This window comes from Schistocerca serialis, chromosome 6 (assembly GCF_023864345.2).
Source record: "Schistocerca serialis cubense isolate TAMUIC-IGC-003099 chromosome 6, iqSchSeri2.2, whole genome shotgun sequence".
Taxonomy (NCBI): domain Eukaryota; kingdom Metazoa; phylum Arthropoda; class Insecta; order Orthoptera; family Acrididae; genus Schistocerca; species Schistocerca serialis.
Window position 1 is genome coordinate 406,208,446 of NC_064643.1, and position 27,113 is coordinate 406,235,558.

Below are 27,113 nucleotides of genomic sequence, written 5' to 3' on the forward strand. Positions count from 1 at the left end.
ATTATTAAAGCACATATTCGATATTACGGTTGCACGGAAAACCGTGTGAAAATTGAGACTATGTCAGGCATAACTGCCAGTGCCTTAATTCAATTCAACACTCTTTCTCCTCAGACAAAGCAAATTTTGAGACCTACACTCTCAAGTTCTGTACTACTAAACAAAGCATCACCAGTAATGTGAAACCTCCCTTACAGAGGACAATTACTGAGGGAAATGACGTGTTGCTGCGAAGTTCTTGCCATCAGGAGATTTAATAAAACTGTAATTCTGAAAGGGCAAAGGGTAACAAAGCCGTCTCCAGTTTGTGACATTTAGATCACAGAGGCTCCCACCGTTTCTTTATACTTATGGAGAGTGTGTACCCTCCGTCTTACAATGCTATAATTGTTTTCGATATGGACGTGGCAGCAAACAGTGCAGGAGTATGCAAGATACGCGTACTGTGCAGGGCCTCACAGAAGTGATGCCTGTTGGAGGGCCAATCAACCAACCTGTATTCATTGCACCAGTGGTCAAAGTCCTCCATCTCGATCCTATCCCATGGATCTGAAACACAAGGAAATTAACAAATTTATGTATGTCAATAATATTACCTGCCGAGAAGCAGAAGCCGTGTTTGAAAACAGGCCTTATGCGAATGCAGTTACTTCTACCTCAATCGCCGGCCGCAGTGGCCGAGCTGTTCTAGGCGCTACAGTCTGGAACCGTGCGACCCCTACGGTTGCAGGTTCGAATCCTGCCTCGGGCTTAGATGTGTGTGATGTCCTTAGGTTAGTTAGGTTTAAGTAGTTCTAAGTTCTAGGGGACTGATGACCTAAAAAGTTAAGACCCATAGTGCTCAGAGCCATTCTATCTCCCCCAATCATTACAAGACAGGGTACAGAATTCCCGACCCTCTCGGCTGAACAGCAGCTCAACAAGACTATCAGCACCGCCACCTACGATATGCAGGAACCAAACCTTGCCGTGACGATAATGACGTAACGGCCCTTACAACGATAGTGTGAAAACAAGAAATTACTACCGGAAAAACAACTTGGATTTCGAAAACGAAAACGGGTACTGGTATCCTTTTACAGTTAGTTACTGACATACAGCTAAATTTCTCTCGTAATAAATTAGTAGAGTGGAAACCAGTAACGGGCTAAACGAAAAAAAAAATCTTTTTGGATGTATCCTAACAGCCAAGCTAAAGTGCCGTTGTCAACAGTACGGAAAGATGGCTAAGCGCGACGATCATTTCTAGTAGTGTATGTAACCATTCACCCTGGTGGACCCTCGTTTACGAGTAAAAGCCAAAAAACAGTTTAGCCTATTGTTCTAGAACATTATAATGAATACCAAATTTTAACTGCCGTTGTAGTGTAATGGATAGCGTAACAGACTGCAGAACAGGAGGTGGCGGGTTTGATTCCTGTCACGTTCCTATAACCTTTACTTTTTAAAAGTTTTGTTTTTCTTCAGTTATTTGCTTCAAATGCAATATTTTCAAATTTTCTAAACCTTTACAGAGTCATTTTAATCATTGTATTAACTTTCTTATTTGTTCTCATATCTCCCTTGGGCTCCAAACCAATGATGGATTTGCAGTTACCAATCACAAATCAGTTCTTTTTTGTTTTTGTTTTTTTCTTTTGCGTTTTCCTCTCGTATTTGTTTTGTGGGTGTGCGCCATTTAAACCGTCCGGCAATGCAGATTTATCAACCAGCAAATGTCATACGAAAGAATGGTCGAATGTTATGAAGAAATGAAAATAACTCTTATGAATGCCTTACGCTATGCATTGTCTGTTTACGAAATGACTCCTTTCTGAAAACCCTCCCGATTTTATAAATGCAAACGCAAAAGCGATGGGTGAACGGATTGCAAAGAAAATAATTCGACTCGTGATGGAGAGTGTTATTGTTCACGAAGATGACCTCATTTTAAACAGCGAGACTGATGAAGAGGGTCTGTATGGTGAGGTAAGCCTTTCCATACCACTATCTGTTAACTTTCGGATTTCCTCGTCCGCTATTAACATGAAAAATTTGTTTTTTGCAGTGTACTCCCGACGATGAAGAAATGGGTGAATGAAACTTCCTGGCAGATTAAAACTGTGTGCCGGACCGAGACTCGAATTCGGGACCTTTGCCTTTCGCGGGCAAGTGCTCTACCAACTGAGCTACCCAAGCACGACTCACGCCCCGTCCTCACAACTTTACTTCTGCCAGTACCTCGTCTCCTACACTCCGCTGTAGAGTGAAAATTTCATTCTAGAAATGGGTGAATGTTTTAACCAATCCAATTGTCAGACACCTCCATCGCCAAACAGTTCATTAAAATACGAAGCAAAATCAGATGCCTTCGCTAAAGCTCATCCAGCTTACTCATTGAAAAGTATCCAACAAAGTGGTCTCTTTCGTTTACGCAGAAAAGGGTACTTAAGGAAATGGAAATAAGATTTCAAGCAAGAACGAACTCAATTCGATAAGCGATGTCTAATTGATACCAAAACATTTGAAAAATTTAAGGATGCTCGGATGTGCCACGAACAAATGACAATCGTACAGTACAACAATGGGCAATGGTTAGCACCGTTCCGTATCTATCTGAAAACTTTTCATTCTTTGCAAGTGGGAAGAGCGTAAAAATTTTTAAAATAAAACACAGAGCACGCCCGAGAAATGTGACTAAATTCGTTAGAGCAAATGACGTCGCAATACTTGAAAAAACTCTCGCAGGCAGAGCGACTCAGAAAACAAATAGTACTATTAATATGCGATTACAGTCCCAACCTCGTTATTAATACCGATCAAATGGACTGCAATTACGAATCAGCATATCATCGATCACTGGAGTTTCGAGGATCGAAAACACGTTTGGTGCAAAACAGAAATCTGGCGAAAGTTACACATTCGTATACAGCGCACTATGCGTTGATAAGCGCAGGTGAATTGCTAAATTCGGATCTAGGGCTGCTAAAGAAGTTGAACGTTTGGAGTGAGAATATGGGAATGTGGTCATCACCTGCTCAAAATCATGAAAATTAACTTAAAACCTGTACAGACAATATTTGCAACCTGTAATGAAAACATACGTTAAAGAAAATGATTTTTTGTTACTTGTTGATTCATGGAGTGGTCAGATGGATAACACACTATACGATGAAATATTTGTGAAAAGTGCTGGAAAAGCTACATGGACTGTGAAAATTATTCCTCCAAAGTGTACTTCCCAGTGTCAACCATGTTATGTATATTTTTATCGTCAGGTGAAAAACATTATTAAAAAACTCCAGAGCGCACCTGAATTACTTCAAGATAAACGCGAAACTGCTACACGGGGCCGACCGGAGTGGCCGTGCGGTTCTCGGCGCTACAGTCTGGAGCCGAGCGACCGCTACGGTCGCAGGTTCGAATCCTGCCTCGGGCATGGATGTGTGTGATGTCCTTAGGTTAGTTAGGTTTAATTAGTTCTAAGTTCTAGGCGACTGATGGCCTCAGCAGTTAAGTCGCATAGTGCTCAGAGCCATTTGAACCATTTGCTACACGAGAACATGTAATCAAAACAAATGGAATTGTTCACTGGATTCCGTGTGCATCACCCTTTCGAACATCTTGGATATGCCTGGTACGGATCGATATTAGTTGATGAAAAGATAATATTTCGTAATGTGAATGAAGTGTGCTTCTCGCCTGCCGAAGTGGCCGTGCGGTTAAAGGCGCTGCAGTCTGGAACCGCAAGACCGCTACGGTCGCAGGTTCGAATCCTGCCTCGGGCATGGATATTTGTGATGTCCTTAGGTTAGTTAGGTTTAACTAGTTCTAAGTTCTAGGGGACTACTGACCTCAGCAGTTGAGTCCCATAGTGCTCAGAGCCATTTGAACCATTTTTTGAAGTGTGCTTCTCGTTGAATTTGATGAAGAAACTGTTTGAATGTAGAAAGGTAGCTTTTATAGTTTGCCCATTGTGCAAGGACAATTTGTGTTTCAAATGTATGTATGACGATTACCACCCAAAAAACTGTACATCTTGCACCGAAAAATGAATTTCTGTGACTGTTGCGCAGTCAATATGAATACTAATAACTGTTTCGGTTATTAGTCGCTTGATCGATACTTTTAAATGATTAAATATTACAATACACATGTAAAAAGGAATTAAAACCATATGGACAAAGACTCCAAATGAAAAAAGATTGACAGGAAGACAATATGAGACAAATAAAAAATTTAATACAATGAGGATCTGCAACTTGGTAAAGAATTAGAAAATTTTAAAATATTACATTTGAAGCAAATAACTGTAGAAAAATAAAAATTAAAAAAGAAACATTGATGGCACATAATAGGATTCGCACCCGCCACCTTCAGTTTTCCAGCGTTCTACGCTATCCATTACCCTAAGACGCCAGTTGAAAACAAAATTACCTGTTAACTGAATGTTCTAGACAAACAGGCTAAAATTTTTTCGGCTTTTGCTCGTAAACGAGGATCCACCAGAGTCAATGGCTTCAGGGTGGGATATTTCGGTTCTTAGCCTACATCACCGTATAGGTGGTTGCAAAAAGTCGATTGCAAAACTCCTTGTAAGCGCCACAAAGCTTTGCAATTGTTAGCAGCGTGTGACAGCGATTTTGCCCAGACTGGAAAACGTAAGAGCACCTGAGGATCTAGTAGAATGCTACACCCAACAAGCCATTTATGGTTACTATGCTCCAGCTTATTTTAAAAAAGCAGCCGATACACGTACTAAAACAGCAAATATAAATATTTCCAAATTTATTTGGATTCAAGTGAAAAAAAAATGCACTTAGTGTCGTCTTGACGAGAACAGTGTTTAATGAACTTGAAGACTGGAGCACCTACAATATGGTCAAGAAATAGATTTCCATTGACATAATAAAGAATTTTGTTTCACCGTAACAACAATGTGAGAAGAACTTGCCAGCTGAAAAAAAAAGGATTTGCAACAGATGTTGCCGTTTTTAAAAGTAGCTAATAGATATTTTTCGAACAGTTAATCAATTAAAATTCCCATATGCAATATAAATTTAAAAGACAAATTAAAAATAATTTAACCACAGGATAGTGTATCTGTAAAGTGTATCTGTAAAATGTTTATTATAATAAAACTGATAAATGTCAGATTTCTCTCACTGGCACTTACCTCGGTTTTGCCGATAACTGTATGACATTTAGCACGTTGCGTGTTTTTCAGAATAAAATATTTATTTTCATTCATAAAAGGAAGGGAACACAAAAAATTTGCAATAGCTATGTGACTCTTACTGTAGACAATAAATAAAATATATTGTTGAGGTTTTTCCTTAAAATATGTTTGTCAAAAAAACTGAATAACTCGGAACAAGGTTCTTGGCATTTAGACCGTTATTAATTTCCACTCTACTGTGTTCATAGACTTGACTAAAGCATACGAAAAAGTCGTCTTGTCAGTCATTGGGAAAAAACTGCAGCGCAACTCTAGATTCCAAAACCACTAGTGGATAACGTTATAAATTTTTGTGAGAAATGGGAAGACAATCATTTTGCAATATGGAGCCACACCGGGAGCCGGATCAACTAGCAGTAGATTCCCACAAGGATCAGTCTTGGGTCCCTTGTTGAATCAAAAAATGTTCAAATGCGTGTGAAATCTTATGGGACTTAACTGCTAAGGTCATCAGCCCCTAAGCTTACACACTACTTAAACTAAATTATCCTAAAGACAAACAAACACACCCATGCCCGAGGGAGGACTCGAACCTCCGCCAGGACCAGCCGCACAGTCCATGACTGCAGCGCCTTAAACCGCTCGCCTTGTTGACTCAATCAATCTCTATGCTGGACACCTTCATGACCTCTTTGTCAGTGACACCCAAACATTAAAATACGCAGACAACGTGTATATATATTCCGAAGCCAATACTCTTTAGTCCTGTCATCTGAAAATGCTCACTGTGTCCATATGTCTGTGTGAATGGTGTACAGAAAGTGGCTTGGAAATCTCTGACAGCAAGTCCACTCTTACGATCTTCAGTCGTCACAGGATTCCACTTCCTCAAATAATAGAACTGGGACAATTTTCCAGTTGCGAAAGCATCTCAGTATATTAGGATGATTATCGATGATACGCTAAATGGGCTTATCATTACCTGATGTGAAAAAGCCAGCAGTCTCATCAGAGCTACGACTGGGGTATGAGACTGATCGGCGAGCAGCAATGTTTTTATACCGATCCCTGTATAGGACATACTTTGACTGCGGACACCTTTGCTACGTATCAGCATCGGACAGCATGCTCCAAAGACTCGACATTATGCAGTACAATGTCCTGCGTATAGTTACTGGGGCGATCAAGTCAACTCCACCAACGTATTACTGACTGAAGCGAATGAACCACCTTTGCCGGCCGGGGTGGCCGAGCGGTTCTAGGCGCTACAGTCTGGAACCGCGCAATCGCTACGGTCGCAGGTTCGAATCCTGCCTGGGGCATGGATGTGTGTGGTGTCCTTAGGTTAGTTAGGTTTAAGTAGTTCTAAGCTCTAGGGGACTGATGACCTCAGGAGTTAAGTCCCATAGTGCTCAGAGCCATTTGAACCATTTTTTGAACCACCTTTAAAATCACGATGAATATTCCTCTACGAGAAATTCATCCTGCGACTCTATTTCGAAGAATATGAGCCCCTTGACGAAAAATCCGGGGATTAACATCCTACTGTGTGTGTGCGGAAGATATTGGATAAATTAGCAACTTCCACCAGTCGCTGCTGAGTATATGGAGATACAAGCACTAAGGAACCAGGTGTGGATAAGTCTTCTTCTGCAGCACTACAAAGGGCCATATGAAACGCCAGCTCTGCAGTTTGATGTCAGGACCAGTTTAATGTGTCACAACCAGAACCACTCCAACGCAATGGCAATGGCATTCCTAACTCACTACACCAAAGCGTGCGTGGTATATTCAGATGGATCCAAATCTAGTGAAGGCGCCGGTAGTGCTTATAGGGTAGCCCAAAGTTAGTAACAAGGCTTATACAAGCTGGATCCATACTACACTATTATGACAGCCGAGTAGATTGCCATTTTGGAAGCCCTACTATTCGCACAGATGTCCACATCAAACACAATAGTCATCATCTCTGATAGTATGTTAGCCCTACAACTGATTAGAAACCATCATAATAGTTGTACCAATCCCATTGTTGCAGCAATTGTTGACGTTGTGCTTCGAGTTGAGAGGAACTATCGCATCATCGTGATGGTATGGACGAGAGGCCACATTGGCATACCTGAAAATGAACAAGCAGATGTCCTAGCAAAGCAGGCACCTCTGCATGGAGACATATCTCACAGATATCATGCCCATGCTCAAAAGGAATGGTCGCGGGCATCTAAAATCAAAGACGGTCCCTACGCACTAGTTCATCCCATGATGACAAGAGTGTCATGGTAAGGCACAAACATCAAGGAGCTAAGCGACAGTTGTAGTACGGCTGAAATTTAATCATTGGAAGTTCAACAAACCGCTGTCGGCTCAACCTATGTGCCACCCTTCTATGGTCTTGTAGAGAAGAAGGAGTATTTCTATAATGTGCTCGGAACACGTATCTATAAACGTCCTTACAAGTATTCTTCGGTCTTTTGCTCATCAGCTCCCAAGCAGCCTCCAAACCTTGTTAGCATCCAACAACGTAGTAACGAATAAGCTAATGCACGAGTTATTCAACAGGGCGAACATCAAGATACCGTTCCCTGTGCTGCTAATCTAATGCTGCTAGTACTTAGAATGCCAAGGGAAGACCAAAACTCAACTGACTAAATCCCCAAGTGCTGTTCTGCAGAATATGGAACGCTCAGCCTCTGAATGTATGCCAAAATGCTCCTCCTGTGTGTACGTTCTCAATACCAGTGCACATACCTGAAATAAAATCGTCATTACTTCCGAGCGGTTTTCGTCAGGACGTTCAAACTCCACGGTTGGCCGCGGGGCATGATGGCAATTAGTATGCGCATGCATGATTCGGTTTAGCTAATCATTTGGATAGTTTCGTCAATAAGCAAAACTGGGGCATCTAGGGGAATGAGAATCCGCATTTCGTGATGTAAAAGTCTCTTCGCCCTCACCGAGTGACTGTGTGGTGTGTAATGTCCAGTCATACGATATCCGGTGCGACATTCCTTGTGACTACCGAACGGTACATGAAGTTTTTGGAAGACGATTTCATCCCCATTATCAAAAGTGACCCTGATTTCGAGAAGATGTGGTTCATGCAAGACGGTGCTCGATCCCATCGAAGCAGGAGAGTATTTAATGTCCTGGATTAGCGCTCTGTGGACCGCATTCTGGCTCTGGGATACCCAGAGGCCACTGGCATAGGCCTCGATTGGCCGCCTTATTCCCCGGGTCTGAACACGTGCAAGACGGAGCCCGACCCCATCGAAGCAGGAGAGTTATGTCCTAGATGAGCGCTTTTGGGAACCTCATTCTGGCTCTCGGGTACCCAGAGACCACTGCTGCAGAGCTCGATTGCCCGTCATATTCTCCGGATCTGAACACGTGCGACTACTTTTTGTGGCACTGTACTAAAGAAAAGATGTACAGCGATAACCCCAAAACCATTGCTGAGCTGAAAACAGTCATTCAGGAGATCATCGACAGCATCAATGTTCCGACACTTCAGCGGGTCATACAAAATTTCCCTATTCGTCTGCACCGCATCGTCGCCAATGATGGCAGGCACATCGACCATGTTATAATCTACATCCGCATGTCTGTAGTGACGTTTACATGTTGAATAATGTGTGTGCACGCTGTAGTTTGTAATTAATTTACGTTTTATTCATATAGTTCAATAATTGTCACCCTGTATATGTGAGGCTGTAATACACAACTCTGGTTCTTTTAAACTGTTTTCTGTTCTGTCTAGATGGTACTTATAGACCTGCGCAAATACTCAATTCTCTAACCTCAGCTTTTGAAACAATTCTCGCAGGACACACAAAAGAACATTTTATTGTTAATTTAGATATACAGTCATTAATGAGGACTGGACTGGGAATATCCCAGATGTGTACCAACGGCGATTTATCATTTCTTATTGTGTTACCAGTAGGATTTTTATAATATACTTGCCCTGTGTGTCCTATGCTCCATTTTCGTTTTGTCTACACGTTGTAAGTCTTGCTTTATGTCGAATCAGTCGTTTGTTAATCCTATGTTACATCGTACCACTTACAATAATGTCTACCACGAATTGTCAAAACCAACTGTAATACAACGTTTGCTGTAGTTGGATGGCTGTATGGCCTCACTCCAAAATCCAATAAATTTAAAAAATGAATAAAAAGTTTCTTTCTCGTTTGCGGAGAGTATCTTCAAGGCAGTAAATATTTTTCGATAGTCCTGTGTACACCCCGACTCGCTACTAAATGAAGTAAAATTCCATTTCTGCATGAATCCACGCAGAGGTTTTGAAAACTCGAGCGCAATTAGCTGTTGTCGGTTGCTGTCGTCCGTTAGTGATGTGGCCCGACGGTGAAAGACTGGTACACATTTTCTTCGGCATCGGAATCCTGATACCATTTAATTAAAGTTACTGCGGTGTTTAGTAATCTCTTTGGCATCTCTGCGTATGTTTTCATAGTATCCATTTATGGGTGCCAGTACCTCAATTATTAAACGGAACACCGTGGTCTCCTGGTTGCAAAACATGTTGCGCAACTGCTGATCTGTCTGTTTCTCCCTTTCTATACCTGCACTTGTATTCTTCTAGTCGTTTTTCGGTCGTTCTTTTAGTAGTAACGACGTACATTTCTCCACAGCTGAACGGTATCCTGTCAATTATTTTTTTCTTTTTTTTCCCCAGCGGTTTGCGAGCATCCTTGGTTAACTGTAGGTGTTCGTGTATCTTTCGACTGTGTTTGTGAGTTACAACGATATTCCGTTTCTTCGTTTGCAGCTCATGGTCTTGTGGTCAGCGTTGCTGATTCTAGATCACGGGGCCACATGTTTGATTCACGGCCGGGTCGTCAGTTTCTCCACTTCGGATTGTGTGTGTGTGTGTGTGTGTGTGTGTGTGTGTGTGTGTGTGTGTGTGTGTATGTGTGTGTTATCATTTCATCATCGACGGGCAGGTCACTGGAAGTGGCGTCAAATACGAAGACTTTCACCAGGCGGTCGAACAAACCTAGACGGGAGATCCCCACCCATAATGTAAGTAGGCTGTTTAGGTTCTCATATTGGCAACACCACCTCCACGTAGCGCTCTGTACGAAAATCACTGGATGTGCTGTGTGCAGTCTCTAGCTGGTTGGCATTGTTGAAATTTGCTATTGTAATGTTGGGCAGTTGGCTGTTAACAGCGCGTAGCGTTGCGCAGTTGGAGGTGAGCCTCCAGCGGTGATGGATGTGGGGAGAGAGATGGCGGAGTTTTGAGAGCGGATGATCGGGACGTGTGTCCATCAGAGACACTAAATTTGTAAGACTGGATATCATGAACTGATTATATATATAATGACTTTTGAACACTATTGAGGTAAATACACTCCTGGAAATGGAAAAAAGAACACATTGACACCGGTGTGTCAGACCCACCATACTTGCTCCGGACACTGCGAGAGGGCTGTACAAGCAATGATCACACGCACGGCACAGCGGACACACCAGGAACCGCGGTGTTGGCCGTCGAATGGCGCTAGCTGCGCAGCATTTGTGCACCGCCGCCGTCAGTGTCAGCCAGTTTGCCGTGGCATACGGAGCTCCATCGCAATCTTTAACACTGGTAGCATGCCGCGACAGCGTGGACGTGAACCGTATGTGCAGTTGACGGACTTTGAGCGAGGGCGTATAGTGGGCATGCGGGAGGCCGGGTGGACGTACCGCCGAATTGCTCAACACGTGGGACGTGAGGTCTCCACAGTGCATCGATGTTGTCGCCAGTGGTCGGCGGAAGGTGCACGTGCCCGTCGACCTGGGACCGGAACGCAGCGACGCACGGATGCACGCCAAGACCGTAGGATCCTACGCAGTGCCGTAGGGGACCGCACCGCCACTTCCCAGCAAATTAGGGACACTGTTGCTCCTGGGGTATCGGCGAGGACCATTCGCAACCGTCTCCATGAAGCTGGGCTACGGTCCCGCACACCGTTAGGCTGTCTTCCGCTCACGCCCCAACATCGTGCAGCCCGCCTCCAGTGGTGTCGCGACAGGCGTGAATGGAGGGACGAATGGAGACGTGTCGTCTTCAGCGATGAGAGTCGCTTCTGCCTTGGTGCCAATGATGGTCGTATGCGTGTTTGGCGCCGTGCAGGTGAGCGCCACAATCAGGACTGCATACGACCGAGGCACACAGGGCCAACACCCGGCATCATGGTGTGGGGAGCGATCTCCTACACTGGACGTACACCACTGGTGATCGTCGAGGGGACACTGAATAGTGCACGGTACATCCAAACCGTCATCGAACCCATCGTTCTACCATTCCTAGACCGGCAAGGGAACTTGCTGTTCCAACAGGACAATGCACGTCCGCATGTATCCCGTGCCACCCAACGTGCTCTAGAAGGTGTAAGTCAACTACCCTGGCCAGCAAGATCTCCGGATCTGTCCCCCATTGAGCATGTTTGGGACTGGATGAAGCGTCGTCTCACGCGGTCTGCACGTCCAGCACGAACGCTGGTCCAACTGAGGCGCCAGGTGGAAATGGCATGGCAAGCCGTTCCACAGGACTACATCCAGCATCTCTACGATCGTCTCCATGGGAGAATAGCAGCCTGCATTGCTGCGAAAGGTGGATATACACTGTACTAGTGCCGACATTGTGCATGCTCTGTTGCCTGTGTCTATGTGCCTGTGGTTCTGTCAGTGTGATCATATGATGTATCTGACCCCAGGAATGTGTCAATAAAGTTTCCTCTTCCTGGGACAATGAATTCACGGTGTTCTTATTTCAATTTCCAGGAGTGTACATTGTTTGTTCGTTATCAAAATCTTTCATTTGCTAACTACGCCTATCAGTAGTTAGTCCCTTCAGTAGTTAGAATCTTTTATTTAGCTGGCAGTAGTGGCGCTCGCTGTATTGCAGTAGTTCGAGTAACGAAGATTTTTGTGAGGTAAGTGATTCATGAAAGGTATAGGTTATTGTTAGTCAGGGCCATTCTTTTGTAGGGATTTGTCAAAGTCAGATTGCGTTGCGCTAAAAATATTGTGTGTCAGTTTAGTGTTGATCAGAATAGGTAAAGAGCGAAATGTCTGAGTTCGTTCAGTTCTGCTCAGCTGTTTGAAAATCAAATAATGTAAGAGGTTTATCAGCACAGTAAGTCAATAATTTTTCTAAGGGGACGTTTCATATGTCGACCCTTAGCCGAGGATACCTCACTGGAATCTTCTGATTTTTTCTTGTAGTTTGTGTAATTAGTGTAGCTATTGTTTATTGCTAGCGCGTAATTGTAGAGAGAATCTTCTTTGTAGTTGTAGTTTTTCATTGTTGTACAGTAAAACAGTTGTGGCATGCATGTAGATTTGCACTAAGTATTTCGCAGCTGTGCTTGCAATTAACGAGATATTTTCAATGCTATGTTAATGTGTTTTCTTATTTTGCTCTTCAAATTGTGCTTTTCTGTGTTATCGTGTGAAATATTGTGACAATAACGGCGTGTGAAAAACGTAATACTAGGCTCCAAAGTAAACTGAGAAATGACAGTGAAGACGAATGCAGTGTGTTAGCGCCACCGTGTAATGAATTAACTAATGTTCGAAATAGTAATTTGGTAATTGTGCATAGGGAAATGGAGTGGGCTGCAAATAATGGTCTAGTCAGTGAAACAATTAGTGAACAGGGAAGCATTATCGATCGATCGGTCGGCAACAGCTCGCCTCAGGAATCCGAAATGACAGGACACACTCTCGCAAATACTGTAGATTCAGGTTTTGGGTCCTTACCGTTTTCTCAAATAAGTCAAGACGCATTTTCTGCTTTTCAAAATGCGAATGTTGCCGGTTCAAATGCACTGCCGAATAGCACTGAGGAACATGTTTCAGACACCAGTGCATTGTTATTACAATTAATGCAACAAATGGCACAAAAGCTTCAAAAGCTAGACACGATGGAACAAAATCAGAGACAAACACAGCAACAGCTTCAAAAGTTGGACACCATACTTGAACAAACACGTGGAGATCTAACAGATGAGTTACTTCAAATCGAATCGAAATGTCAAAAAGTCTGTAATGACGTAAAAACACAAATTTGTGAGCATTTCCAACCTATTTTTTCGCGTCATGAAAATGCATTACAGAATCACGAAGCATCCATAAAGGAACTGCAAACTATTGTTCATGAAAATCACGACACCTTGCAAGTTAAAATTGACTCAGTTGTATCTACCGATTCGGTTACGCAACTTGCAAAAACTCAGGAAAACTTAAAGGACACAGTAGATTCGATTTCAACACAAATGGACACTCTGAAACTTGGTTCAGAAAAACACACTGAGGAAATGTGTTCACTATCGGAGAAAGTAGCCGAACTTTCGGATCAGTTCACTAACTTATCTACATCTGAATGACACAAGACCTATAGCCTTCACTGACAGAAGAGTATGAACAAATTAAGAAATTCAAACAAAATCGGAATCAAATTAATACGCAACACCAAAGAGAAATCCCGGAAATACAAGATCAGTTGACACAGGTAATACAAGAATTACATATTTCAGAGGACACTTGCGCTCCAATACGGGAAGAGGGACATATAAATATGGAACAGCAGCAAAATAATAACACAGGGCACTTCGGAAATTATGAAAGAAATCGGCAAGGTGCACCGAATTTTGAGATGGAACCACCGAAGCGAAGTAACAATTACCGATATGCGACTCGCCGACACGATGATTTTGACTATAAGCTGTTCATTACTACACGTAAATTCAGAACATTCAAGAATTCTGGCAACGACATTCATCCACAAGCGTGGCTTCATCAATTCTCTCATTGTTTTCCTCCCAACTGGTCATTAGAGCACAGATTAGAATTTATGTGTGGCTACTTAGAGAATGAGCCAGCTGTAAGAATGCGATCGGTCATTCAAGATTGTCACAGTGAAGGAGAATTGTATCATGCCTTCCTCTCAGCATTCTGTTCTCAAGCTACACAAGACCGACTAAAACATAGCATCATAATAATGAAACATTTGGAACAATCTGAATTTTCCAGTCTTGTGAAATATTTTGAAGACATGTTGCACAAGAATCAGTACCTGTCAAACCCATACAGCCCCTCAGAACTCATCCGCATTTGCTTAATCAAATTGCCTGAACATTTACGACATATTATTTTGGCAGTACGTTGCAAATACGACATTGAAGCTTTTCAGGGACTCTTACAAGAATTGGAAATTGACACTGACAACGGCCGAAGTGGCCGTGCGGTTAAAGGCGCTGCAGTCTGGAACCGCAGGACCGCTACGGTCGCAGGTTCGAATCCTGCCTCGGGCATGGATGTTTGTGATGTCCTTAGGTTAGTTAGGTTTAACTAGTTCTAAGTTCTAGGGGACTAATGACCTCAGCAGTTGAGTCCCATAGTGCTCAGAGCCATTTTTTTGACACTGACAATCGCGGGATGCGAAAACAGGAACACAACAATTACAGGTCACATCCGTCACAATTCTGCGATGAAAGAAATAATAACTGGACACTACAAGGCTATTCTTACAACGCAAATCGTGAACAAAACAGACACCACCCATGTGACAATCACTGGCAGACGAATAGTTACAGAAAAAGATCGCATTTCCGTAGTAATGAATGTGACAGAGACAATCATAGAAACAGACAATATGGCAACCAGAACTATTAGTTTTTTTTATTTATTTATTGTTCCATGGGACCAAATTAAGGAGAAGTCTCCATGGTTATGGAACGAGTCAATACATGAAATTATAACACGATATTAGAAACAGATAAAATGAAATATAAAAAAAACATATTCAGGTGACAAGTCGTAAGTTTAAATAAAGAAAATCAACACTGTAACACTGGAATTTGCTTAATTTATTAGCTCTTCCAGGAGCTCCTCGACAGAATAGAAGGAGTGAGCCATGAGGAAACTCTTCAGTTTAGACTTAAAAGAGTTTGGGCTATTGCTAAGATTTTTGAGTTCTTGTGGTAGCTTATTGAAAATGGATGCAGCAGAATACTGCACTCCTTTCTGCACAAGAGTCAAGGAAGTGCATTCCACATGTAGATTTGATTTCTGCCTAGTATTAACTGAGTGAAAGCTGCTAACTCTTGGGAATAGGCTAATATTGCTAACAACAAACGACATTAAAGAAAATATATACTGTGAAGGCAATGTCAGAATTCCCAGACTATTGAATAGGGGTCGACAAGAGGTTCTCGAACTTACACCACATATAGCTCGAACAGCCCGTTTTTGAGCCAAAAACACCCTTTTTGAATCAGAAGAACTACCCCAAAAAATAATACCATACGACATAAGCGTATGAAAATATGCTAAGTAGACTACTTTTCGTGTTGAAGTGTCCTTATTTCAGATACTGTTCTAATGGTAAATAAAGCAGCATTTAGTTTCTGAACAAGATCCTGGACATGGGCTTTCCACAACAGCTTACTATCTATCCAAATGCCTATGAACTTGAACTGTTCTGTCTCGCTTATAATATGCCCATTCTGTCTGATCAAAATATCGGTTCTTGTTGAATTGTGAGTTAGAAACTGTAAAAACTGAGTCTTACTGTGATTTAGCATCAAATTATTTTCCACAAGCCACGAAATTATTTCATGAACTACATTATTTGTTACGGTTTCAATATTACACACAAGATCCTTCACCATCAAGCTGGAGTCATCAGCAAACAGAAATATTTTTGAATCACCTGTAATACTAGAAGGCATATCATTTATATAAATAAGAAACAGCAGTGGCCCCAGCACCGACCCTTGGGGAACGCCCCACTTATCAGTGCCCCATTGGGACTGAACATCACTACCACTCTCAATATTGCGGAGAATTACCTTCTGCTTTCTGTTCTTAAAGTAAGAGGCGAACCAATTGTAAGCTACTCCCCTTACTCCATAATGTTCCAACTTCTGCAGTAATATTTTGTGGTCAACACAGTCAAAAGCCTTCGTTAAATCAAAGAAAACACCTAGAGTTCGCAACCTTTTATTTAATCCGTCCAAAACCTCACAGAGAAAAGAGAATATAGCATTTTCAGTTGTTAAGCCATTTCTAAAACCAAACTGAACATTTGATAGCAAATTATGTGAATTTAAATGCTCCAGTAACCTTGTATATACAACCTTCTCGACAACTTTAGCAAACACCGATGGCATAGAAATAGGTCTAAAATTGTCAACATTATCAATGTCTCCCTTTTTATAAAGTGGCTTCACTACAGAGTACTTTAATCGGTCAGGAAACCGACCACTCCCAAAGGAAAAGTTACAGATATGGCTAAGTACCGGGCTAACATACATAGAACAATACTTCAGTATTCTGCTAGATACCCCATCATTTCCATGAGAGTTCTTGGTCTTTAGTGATTTAATTATTAACTCAATCTCCCTCTTGTCTGTATCATGGAGGAGCATTTCAGGTAACCGTCTCGGAACACTTTTTTCTAAGAGCACTATATGATTCCCTGTTGGGACTAGGTTTCTATTTAATTCACCTGCTATATTCAGAAAGTTATTATTAAATACTGTACATGTATGCGACTTATCAGTAACACGGACATTCCCACTATGCACTGATTCTATATCCTCAACCTGTCTCTGCAGACCAGCCACTTCCTTTACGACTGACCATATGGTTTTAATTTTATCCTGAGACTTAGCTATTCTATCTGCTTACCACATACTTTTTGCCTTCCTAATAACATTGTTAAGCACCTTACAATACTGTTTGTAATGGGCTGCTGCATTTAGATTTTGACTGCTTCTAACGTTTTGATATAATTGCCACTTTGTTCTACAAGATATTCTTATCCATCTAGTCAGCCACCCAGGCTGCCTGTTTGTGCTAGTACCCTGTTTTGAACGTTCTAACTGAAAGCAACTTTCAAAGAGCATGAGAAAAGTCTTGAGAAATGCATTATATTTATCGTCTACTGTATCAGCGCTATAAACATCTTGCCACTCTTGTTCCTTGATAAGGTTTACAAAGGTCTCTACAGCAACTGGATCAGCTTTCCTAAACAGCTGATGACTATATTTAACACGTGTTGCAGCACAAAAATCTTTTAGAGTTAAAATTTGTGCATCATGATCTGAAAGGCCATTCACCTTTTTGCTAACAGAATGCCCTTCTAGTAATGAGGAAGAACAAAAATGTTGTCTATGGTTGTTCCACTATTCCCTTGCACTCTCGTTGGAAAGAATACGGTTTGCATAAGGTTATATGAATTAAAGAGGTCTACCAGCATCCTCTTCCTTGCACAATCACTTATACAATTAATATTGAAGTCACCACATATAACTAACTTTATGTATTTCCTATACAGTGAACCAAGAACCTCCTCTAGCTTTAGCAAAAATGTTGTGAAATCGGAGTCTGGGGATCTATAAATAACAACAGTTAGAAGTTTAGCTGCGTTAAATTTAACCACACCTGCACAACATTCAAACACCTTTTCAGTGCAGTACTTTGAAACATCAATTGACTCAAATGGGATGCCGTATTTCACATACATGGCTACTCCCCCACACCACAAAGAGCTCCTCGAAAAGCTGCCAGCCAACCTGTATCCTGGTAAAGGAAGCCTCTGAATTATCTCCTTATTTAAGAAGTGTTCAGATATACCAATAATTTCAGAGTCAACATCTATAAGCAGTTCACTAACTTTATCTCTAATACCTTGTATATTTTGATGAAATATACTAATTCCCTCATTACTCGGATACCTAAGCTTTGTCAAAAGTGGTTCCTTTGTTAGAGAGACTTCCCTTAAGCGGGAATACCTATCAGGTGACTTCAGTCTAAAAAAGATGCAGCTCTAACACCCACTACTGCAGGAATTTTCCCATGAGTGATCCAATCAACCCCACCTATGCTGTCACCTATAAGCTTTGCCAACCTCCCCTTCCCATACCAGTTGAGGTGCAGGCCATGTCTAGTGAAACCCGTCCTGCTGATAGACTCCACCGAAGCCACTGAAATGTGGCCCATGCTTTCTGTCATCAGCTCACCCCCAAGTCTCATGTTATTACGCCTGACGGCTGTATTAAGATGAGGCCGATCGTGACGCAGAAACAGTTCCACGAAATGCACATTCGTGTTGCCAGTCTGAGTGGCTATCTTTTCCAGGTCACCATCTATGTTATACTCCCTATCCCTATCAATACTGGTACTCTTTGTAACACTTAGAAAATGTTAACATGCAACTATGTCTTAAAATTAACTATCCAGTCTAGAACGTAGGGAACATATTTAGACAGTAATTACGAATGCATTGTTGTAGTGAACAGACGACACAGTGCTACTGTGTGTGTACATTCTTGCTTGTTAGTTGCACAATTACGTAACGAATATACCGCTTACATACTTAGAACATTTACTGCTAATGAGATTTTAATGCAACATTTTGGTTTACTTGAAAATATATTCTTTATTTGAAGTACATTCTGTGAGATTAAAAATGACTTTTCATTTGGTTTCTTTGATAGCTACACGATTATAACACGACGCTATAATGTGTGACACAATTTATATTGTTGCTTTTGCGGTGTATCTGTTTTATATCTGCACAGTTTTTCTGTATTATTCTGGAAAGTAAAACATGTTTTAGTAGTAACTTTTGTGGTATAGCTACAATGACACAGCATTTTTCGTAGCACAACAATACGTTACAGTGTGTACTTTCTTGATCACGGTACTGTACGTAATAACTACGATATCTATACGCATAGCATTTCGCTTTTGTTTATTACGAGGTAAGTACATTGACTTCCACAGAACTTTGCTTACGGACGACGATAATTACGGCACTTGGTACACTTTTTACCCTTAAGTAATGACAGAGATTATGTTAGAACAAGACGCACAATTTAGCGCGGCAGTACACGTATTTGAGTGATTAATTTTGTACTTAAAACATTTATTTTTAAAGATTTTTGAATTACAAAGAAAGTTTTCCGTGATACATTTCATTCCATTGCTGTAATCTGTAACACCTGAGGGTATAATTACATTAATCCTCACGCGGTACACGCTTACTTTGTATACCATGTGTTTGGCAAGCACAAGGAGGCTTAGCTAATATGGTATTTGCTTATACAACTTTACACATCGGTACCATATTTCTCTAACACATAAATTACACAGCTATCTGATCATTTAACTGAGAGAGACAAACATTTTTTTTACTACGTCAGTGAGACATGTTTACGCAATTACACAGTTGGATAACTTCACACTTATGGAATTGTATATTGTCTGTACTTTGCGAACTCTTCATATTTTTTCAGAACCATTGTGATACTATGAGAGCTTTGAAAGATGTATTTGGTATGGGATCATGATTTTTAAAGTACGTTTGAGGTAGGTGACATTATTGAAATGAGCAGAGAATTTTTTTAGGTTTTGAAATTATTGCAGAAAGCTACGACGTTATTGAGATTTGACTGAGGTGTTATGATATTATTACGATGACAATGTGTATTATGCTGTTGAGGTATGTTTATGATCAATAAGCTGATGCTATATGAGGAATTTGATTATGCCGGCGAAAATTTTTTGGACTGTTATATTTACAGGATTTTTGTTTCTACACATTTGTAACGCAAATTCTCGACCTGTGAAATTTTTATATGAGACTCTCACTGTAGCGGAAACTGCTGTCGTAAATATTTCGGTAAGAAAGGTAAGTGCATTTTGGGCGCCCAGCTGAAAAATAGTCGTCTGAAAAAAGAAAGCCATTAGGTGGAGAAAAAAAAGAGGCCATTATCCTCGCTATTGATATTTCTTTGTAGAAAGCATCGCAAATACGACACGCTCAAACTTGAAAAAATATGATTACATTGTGGAGCTCTTAATTTATGATATTTACTAAAATGCCTAATGAAATGATAAGAAACATTTTACATCTATTGTCTTTCTAGTTGAGAAATTTTTTTTACTGCATTTGGAGACGCCATTTGCCTAGTGCATGACGTTTCATACCTTGCTTTATATATATATATATATATATATATATATATATATATATATATATATATATAAGCTCATTTTGTTTAATATGTAGTTTCTAGATGCACTGGAGCATTGGTTAAAATAAAATTTAATAGATGTACTAATATCACTATTTTCTGTCTACAGACCCAGTAAAGAATACGTTTATGATGTACTTTCTTAGAAAAGAGAGCACAAATAGACATTTCCCTTCACAGGAACTGCATAAACAATTTTTTTAACGATTTGGTAACTTGTCTGCTAGAGTAAGTTATCGTGATGCATCACTCTAGTGTTAAGATGTGACATAGGTATTAGATATGGCCATCTTTACTGTAATATTTTTTCTGCTTGAGCTTTTTCATGTTTAGGTATAAGTTATAGCATTTGCTGCTGCTGTTTGCCAGGCATAGTGCTACTAAATATCACTTTGTATTACTCTTGTTAAGCCAGCTTTACTACTGATTTATTTTTCTTGTTGCTGCACATTGGCTTATATTAGTTGTAATGTTGCATTTGCCCTGCTAATTTAGATATACTGCTGCTAGCTTTGCCAATTTGCATTTTTTTGTCATTGCTGTTTGTGTTAATTGTTTTGTGCTGCTGCATTGCCTCATCCCTTAGTATATATATATATATATATATATATATATATATATATATATATATATATATATCTGAGCTCAGTAGATGTAAGTTAGCTTAAGAGGGGCAAGACTATATAAGAAACTAACTATGGAGAATAGGAATACAGAAAGCATGCTTGGATAGGATTTTTTTTTGCCGGAGCAAATGTTGAAATAAGAGGAAAGATCTATGAAATGAAGTTTTGGGTTGGACTGCAGTACCAAATGTCACACTGAAAACAAACCCTGTCCTGTCCTTTTGTGTTATTCTACAAGGTGGCGCAGGGGAACGGGAAATTTTGAACGTTACAGTTGGCAGCACTGTAGCGCCGGCAGATGTTCGAAGCTTTGCACAATTGATGTGAACGCATTGCCATTTAGTAATCATGGAGAATTGGACTGGTGCGTAATGTACAGTAGCTGTGGGAGTGTTTTACAAAAGTGATGATAGTGCGACTGCCGTGCAGAGAACATTTCGACAGCATTACCAGCTTGGACGTCATGGACGTGTCCCATCTGCGCATGTGATTACAATGTGGGCACGTAATTTTGAAGAAACAGGATCTGCCTTGAAAAAGAAACCTCCAGGTGACATTCCAACGGTACGTACCCCACAGAACATTGCAGCTGCTAGAGCTGCAATCGAGAGAAGTCCCCGCCGCTCCATTCGACAGCATGCATCTTCGCTAGGGATTAAGCGACGAAGCTTACAAAGAATACTGCACGAATTAGACTTCCATCCCTATAAGTTGCAGATTGTGCAACACTTACATGAACGAGACCCAGCGTCACGTATGGAGTTTAGTAGCCAGATATTGGCTAAAATCAACGAGGACGCGAATTTCCTTGGTAACTTACGGATATCAGACGAAGCCCATTTCCACCTGAACGGATTCGTGAACAAACAGAATTTTCGTTATTTGGCACAGGACAATCCTTGTGAGTTTCACCAGTGACCATTACATAGCGCCAAGGTCACAATATGGTGTGCTGTATCATGTCTTGGTGTTTCGGCCCTTATTTTTTTGAACGTGAGGATGGTAGTGCAGTGACAGTAACATCCGCTCGATATGTTGAAATGCTTCAAACATTCTTTACAACGAGACTGTAGGAGATTAATCTTAACGTCGAAAACATGTGGTTTCAGCAGGACGGAGCCACGTCACACACTGCTCGACAATCGATGGCAGCAGTTCGTCCATTGTTTGGAAGACGCATTATTTCACGTAATGGTGACATTGCATGGCCTGCGAGATCCCCTGATCTTAGTGTGTGTGACTTCTTCCTGTGGGGATATCTTAAAGGCAAGGTGTACCGTACACGTCCTGCAATCCATGAACTGAAGGAGAACATTGAAAACGAAATCACTGCCGTTCCCCAAGATTTGCTACACCGCGCATTCCAGTGTTTTCATAACAGGCTGTTAGAGTGTGAACGCCGAATGGGAGCATATCTTTCCGATGTCATCTTTAAAAAGTAAAGAGACACTTTTGGACATTTTGATTGTAAAGACATACTGAATAATGGCATACTGAATACGTTCACTTTCGTTAATAAATTACTAGTTTTATGAATTTATTCATGGAAATGACGTTATTTCGAAATTTCCCGTTTCCCTGCGCCATCCTGTACTATGTGTCTGTGTACCTTGTGTATTTGTGTTCTTCCTGTCTTTATATGTTTATCTGATAAGACTTATGTTGTACAATTTTTTTAATACTCACCTACATTCACTATGATGTGGAATACTGTTATCCTCAAATACAATTTGCATTTATAATATGTTATTTACTTTGTAGAGATGTTTAGACATTATTTATTCTGTTTTGTTTCAATGCTCATGTGTGAAATTAATGTTTCGAAAATTAATCTCATTATTTTATATATTTACGTATGTCATAATTCCTGTAACACTGATGTATATGTTAGTTCAATTCTTTTGTAAAGCCCGTATTACTACAAATGTTATCTGTATTGTTAAGTTGTTTAATGATGTATTTTGTACCTTTGTAATTGTATTCTCATGTTGTAAATTTAAAATTGTAATGGACACCAGTTCATCAAATTAAGTAACTTGTAAGCATTCATTTCACTGCACACATTTCTGTTGGTCATAGTATATGCACAATATATGAGAAGTGTTTGCATATATGTTAATAATTCAGCAAGGGACTGGTTAACAGCATTGCTGGTTCTAAGGACACACCAAAAAGTTTGTGAGTGCTCAAGTGGTGGTTTATGGACTTGCGACATTGTCTGCAAGACTCTTCGATGGAGATTGTGCACCTGCACAGTCGCAACAGATGACTGCTGGCCGTCTCTACAAGGACTGAAGTGGGCCTGCACCTTTCATGATCCACCAATACCATCTCTACAAGGACTGCAGTGGGTCTGCACCTCTCGTGGCCCACCAATACCATGATCTCTACCAGGACTACAGTGGGTCTGCACAGTGATGACCTACCTACCAATATTCTTCAAAACTTCGACTGACTCTGCTGTGGGTTTGCTCTGTTGTGGCCCATTACCTGTCTGCATGTCAAGATTCAGCACTGTCTTTCCGTTGGAAGGACAACACTACTTCTGCAAGACTGCATGGAAATCCGTTACTTCTGTGTACATTTTCTTTTACTACTCAGACTTTGAGAAAAACACCGCAGTTTTACGGTGATGAACGATCAGGACTGTCTTTATGGGCTGTGAGAAAATTTAGCTTTTGACCTACATTGTATCAATAAGTGTGTGCATTTGACTTCTTTGTTATTGTAATTGTGAAAAAATTTTAACAGATATGTATTGGCCAGTGCCCAAAACAATTTGTAAAATTTTTTGTGGGGAGCATGGGGGCTATGTAAGTAGGCTGTTTAGGTTCTTATATTGGTAATGCCACCGCTACGTAGCGCTCTGTATGAAAATCACTGGATGTGCTGTGTGCAGTCTGTAGCTGGTTGGCATTGTTGAAATTTGCTGTTGTAGTGTTGGGCAGTTGGCTGTTAACAGCGCGTAGCGTTGCGCAGTTGGGGGTGAGCTGCCAGCAGTGGTGGATGTGGGGAGAGAGATGGCGGAGTTTTGAGAGCGGATGATCGGGACGTGTGTCCATCAGAGACACTAAATTTGTAAGACTGGATTAAGGTAAATACATTGATTGTTCTTTATCAAAATCTTTCATTTGCTAACTACGTAAGACTGGATTAAGGTAAATACATTGTTTGTTCTTTATCAAAATCTTTCATTTGCTAACTACGCCTATCAGTAGTTAGTCCCTTCAGTAGTTAGAATCTTTTATTTAGCTGGCAGTAGTGGCGCTCGCTGTTTTGCAGTAGTTCGAGTAACGAAGATTTTTGTGAGGTAAGTGATTCATGAAAGGTATAGGTTATTGTTAGTCAGGGCCATTCTTTTGTAGGGATTTGTCAAAGTCAGATTGCGTTGCGCTAAAAATATTGTGTGTCAGTTTAGTGTTGATCAGAATAGGTAAAGAGCGAAATGTCTGAGTACGTTCAGTTCTGCTCAGCTGTTTGAAAATCAAATAATGTAAGAGGTTTATCAGCACAGTAAGTCAATAATTTTTCTAAGGGGACGTTACAATAAAAGCCATACGCACATTTCATTTCATTCCCGTTCATCAAGAGGTTTCCGTTATGTCAGTAATGTCTTTAATGACCTGTAGGAAAACCACGAAATTCGCAATTCGCAGACACCTGTACATCGCTGCGATCTTTACGTGGCCGTCCTAATGCTCTTTATTTCAACGGATGAATTTCCATCCTTCAGCAACTCAATAGTGAGCATTTCCACCAGTTCGGCCGTGAGCAGCTCCGGTTCACAAAAATTTCTCTCTCCAGTCGCTAACGTTTTTCATAACATCTCGCTTTTGTAGTGGGTGGTGACTTGAATCTCGATGTAGGTAAATGGCACCTATACCAAGATCTATAGCTATACTCTGCAAGCCCCTGTAAAGTGGATAGCAGAGGATACATCGCACTGCACTATTTATTATTGCTTCTTCTCGTTCCATTCGAATATGGAGAGCGGAAAGAATGGCTGTTGAAAAGTTTCTGTGCGCACTGCAATTAATCTAGTTTATTTATAGATTCTTCACTTCTAACTGGTTTTTGAAACTTATTAAGTAAGCTTCCCAGATAAGTTGATGTCTATCTTCAAGTGACTGCCAGTTAAGTTCTTCAGCATCTCCGTCTAGCTCTCCAGTGGGCCAAAAAGCCTGTTTTAGTGTCATTCTACTGGGTTACAGAGACACCGGCGTGCGATGGTCCGTCGCTTTTGTTAAGTTGGCACAGGTAGAATATGCATATTGTCTGTGCTCCGGCTTCCGGGCCGCGGTAGGAACTGTGGAACTGTGTGTGAGAAGCGAGCAGCCTCACTGCCCTGCGAATCGTCGAAAAGGTAACATCTAGTTTTAGTCCTTAGTGCTGTAATTTTGTGAATGTGTATATTTCAGCTTAACTGAGTACTTAAGTCATTTCTTAGTAGGTTTCAGCTATTATAGAATGCCTCAGGATACATTGAGTAGCCAGGAATTGTGTCACTGGTTATGAGCAGTGTGCATGGTTTTAACATTCGACAGTCATATTAAGAAAAAGGTTACTATGTGTCGTACAGATTTGAGCGTGTCTTTCTTTGTGCATGGTTCGTAGCCGTTTTCATGTGTTTGTTCGTGATATTGTTCTGTAGTATTCTATGCTAAAAAATGAACCAGTTTCCTTGCTTAAGGGGGTAGGACGTCAAACAGACCGACTTGGAGCAGGAGAGGCACCACAGGGCATTTTACTTTCCACTGTCTATAATATTATTAATTTATGAAAAAACGAATGAGCTGTTACATTTTAAATTTCATGTTTAGAAAAAAACTCAAATTTATAGCTAATTATCTCAATTTTATCAGAGTTTTTAATAGATTTGGAAAATTCTAGAGTTTCATACACCTGTCCTAAGAGACAATCTCCATTCCTTCCGAACTGACTATGCAAATGTAGACGAGATGTGGCTCAAATTCAAAGATATAGTAGCAACAGCAGTTGAGAGAATCATACCTTATAAATTGGTAAGAGATGGAACTGATCCCCCACGGTACACAAAAAAGGTCCGAACGCTGTTGCAGAAGCAACGGAAAAAGCATGCGAAGTTCAGAAGAACGTGAAATCCCGAAGATTTGCTAAAATTTACAGACGCGCGAAATTTTGCACGGACTTAAATGCGAGATGCCTTTACTAGGTTCCACAACGAAACATTTTCTCGAAATTTGGTAGAAAATCCGAAGAAATTCTGGTCGTATGTAAAGTACACAAGCGGCAAGACGCAGTCAATACCTTCGCTGCGCAGTGCCGATGGTACTGTTACCGACGACTGTGCCGCTAAAGCGGAGTTATTGAACGCAGTTTTCTGAAATTCCTTTACCAGGGAAGACGAATGGAATATTCCAAAAATTGAAACACGAACAGCTGCTAGCATGAGTTTCTTAGAAGTAGATACCTTAGGGGTTGCGAAGCAACTCAAATCGCTTGATACGTGAATGTCTTCAGGTCCAGATTGTATACCGATTAGGTTCCTTTCAGATTACGCTGATACAATAGCTCCCTACTTAGCAATCATACACAACCGCTCGCTCACCGATAGATCTGTACCTACAGATTGGAAAATTGCGCAGGTCGCACCAGTGTTTAAGAAGGGTAGTAGGAGTAATCCATCGAACTACAGACCTATATCATTGACGTCGGTTTGCAGTAGGGTTTTGGAGCATATACTATATTCAAACATTATGAATCACCTCGAAGGGAACGATCTATTGATACGCAATCAGCATGTTTTCAGAAAACATCGTTCTTGCGCAACGCAGCTAGCTCTTTATTTGCACGAAGTAATGGCCGCTATCGACAGGGGATCTCAAGTTGATTCCGTATTTCTAGATTTCCGGAAAGCTTTTGACACCGTTCCTCACAAGCGACTTCTAATCAAGCTGCGGGCTTATGGGGTATCGTCTCAGTTGTGCGACTGGATTCGTGATTTCCTGTCAGGAAGGTCGCAGTTCGTAGTAATAGACGGCAAATCATCGAGTAAAACTGAAGTGATATCAGGTGTTCCCCAGGGAAGCGTCCTGGGACCTCTGCTGTTCCTGATCTACATAAGTGACCTGGGTGACAATCTGAGCAGTTCTCTTAGGTTGTTCGCAGATGATGCTGTAATTTACCGTCTAGTAAGGTCATCCGAAGACCAGTATCAGTTGCAAAGCGATTTAGAAAAGATTGCTGTATGGTGTGGCAGGTGGCAGCTGACGCTAAATAACGAAAAGTGTGAGG